Source organism: Prionailurus bengalensis, chromosome B1, assembly GCF_016509475.1.
Source record: "Prionailurus bengalensis isolate Pbe53 chromosome B1, Fcat_Pben_1.1_paternal_pri, whole genome shotgun sequence".
NCBI lineage: Eukaryota > Metazoa > Chordata > Mammalia > Carnivora > Felidae > Prionailurus > Prionailurus bengalensis.
The window spans coordinates 54,177,744-54,180,359 of NC_057344.1; positions in this window are offsets into that span (position 1 = coordinate 54,177,744).

Below are 2,616 nucleotides of genomic sequence, written 5' to 3' on the forward strand. Positions count from 1 at the left end.
TGTCATTGTCTGAAGCTTTCCTTCATGTATTTGATACTAATTTTATTTCTAAATGATTAGTGGAGTATTTGAATAAAAAAATTCAGGAACTGGGGCGCCTGGGTGGCTCAGTCGGTTGAGCAACCGACTTCGGCTCAGGTCATGCGGTTTGTGAGTTCGAGCCCCGCGTCAGGCTCTGTGCTGACAGCTCAGAGCCTGGAGCCTGCTTCTGATTCTGTGTTTCCTTCTCTCTCTGTCCCTCCCCCACTCATGCTCTGTCTGTCTCTCTCTGTCTCAGAAATAAATAAACATTAAAAGAAATTTAAAAAAAAAATCAGGAACTATCAGAAATATGACGTGAACCAAAGCTAACTTTTGATCTTCATAGTCTGAGTAATGATTAAAACAAAGGATATTCAGGGAATATTCTACGTTTCAGAAAATGTATTTGAATTTGTGGTACATAAATATTAATGTTTTTCAGAATATCAGTTCAAAGGAGATACTTGAATTGTTATTTAAATCAAACCAGATGTAAAAATCTCATTTTGTTTTTATGTTCTCACTTCAAAAGAGAGAAGCTATCTACAATGGCAAATTTTTAGGAACAATAACTTACATACCACATTTCGGCTGAACATTTCAGCTCTTTAAAGACGTGGCATATTTGGGGGCCAGATAAGGAATAAATTACTGTGTGAATATATCCCAAATGAAAAATCTGATGTATGGGAAAGTGACAGAAAGTAACTGGCTGAGATGTTGACCCACAGTTCGGCCTCCCATCTAGGAAAACCATTTCTTTACTATTTGCTAGTTTTAAGAAATTTAATTTGGGGGGCATGTGGGTGGCTCAGTTAAGCAGCTGACTCTTGATTTCAACTCAGGTTATGACCTCACGGTTCGGTTCGTGAGTTTGAGTCCCACGTCAGGCTCTGCACTTCATGGAGCCTGCTTCGATTCTGTCTGTCTGTCCGTCTGTCTCTCTCTCTCTCTCCCTGCCCCCCCCCAAAATAAATAAGCTTTAAAAAAATTAAACAATGTAAAAACAAATAAAAAAATATAATTTTCTCCAGAAATCTCAGGAATAAACTTGTACAGTTACAGCAAAAAGGATAGTTAATGCTCTTTAAATATTTTACTTAAGATAGCCTCATTAAGAAAAAAAATACAAATACAATATTTTTCAGATAACTTCTCTATCTGTACCAATCTCAAAAGTGCCTACTTTTCAAAATGACTTTTTTTCTAATCTCCAGAAGTTACTTCGTGTTCTATGCATAGCTGTTGAAGAAACTGATTCTGTCACAGCTTCAATTGTAAATGTTTTCGTGTGCTCAAAGTCCTATTAACAAGAGGTAAAGATAGCTGGTGATATTTTGCTATTTTCCCTGTCAGGTGGTTTAAGATCAGATCAGTAAGTGCAGCTGCGTTGGGTAACATTATTTGCAAGTAATAATTAATGCTAATAATAGAGCACAAGATTTCCAAATCAATCTTTTTTTTTTTTTTTTTCCCATAGAGTATTGTATGAGTGATTCACTCTGCCTGTGAAGTCCAAAGCTCCCTGCTTGGAGCAAATTCCATCCATTTGAGATTGATGAATATTTTCTAGAGACACTGGAGTGTTTTCCTATCTGTTCTGTTTTAATTCTACCATAGAGAACTATTGCCTTCGTTTTTAAGGAGTAATTTGAATATGAATAACTTATCTAGAGGTTCATATAATGTATTTGAAAAACAGCAAGAAATAAACATCAGTGAATGTCTGATAGAGAAAAGTTGTAATAACGCAAAAACTTGTTCATACATTGTGGCAGGAAGCCGTCATTGAATAATAATATAGGCATGTGGAACGTCACTTATCTTAACAGATTTTCCTACTGTAATGTTCAATGCTATAGCTAAAACTTTTCATTTATGGATAATTTTCTGTACTGGCAGCCCTCAATATCCTTTGTGCTTTGAATTGGAAATTTTTTCTCAAATGAATGAACTCTGCAGACATTGGAAATCAAATACTGAGTAGAACTGAAAAAAATGAGTTATCTGTTTTAAAAGTTTATTTTACATTAAAATGTATCTGCTATAAATAGCTTTAAATAAACCTGTAATGTTATATGATATCTCTGTATACTAATTGGGAAAAAAATATTAAATTTGGGGGAGGGGAAGCGTTAATTTCTTTAATTATATTTTTTTCAATGAAAATCCTAATGTAAATAATATGCATTTTTTTCGAAATGTATTTGCCTTAATAAATACGGCAGGGCTCCCAGAACAACAAAACTGAAAGTATGTGGACGCTGGAAAAAGATTAAGACTTGAAAACGGCATTGAAATGTCCAACAAACTTAATTTTCCCATATCAAAATAATTTGATACTTGTACCACTTACAATACAAGTGATTATGTGATGATTTCTGTCTTTTTTCCCCCCTATCTTCATAAATTTAGGATATTGAAGAGGTCTGAAAGTGTAAATTTTTAATAAAATTCAAGTCGTTTTGCATACTAAATATCATTTGAAGGGTAGCTTCTTTTTTATATTTGAATTTCAGTAGGCAAATTTACTAGTGCCCGGTGCATGGGACGAGGTAACTGGCCCCAGGGTCACAAATGGTGGCATCAATCAGT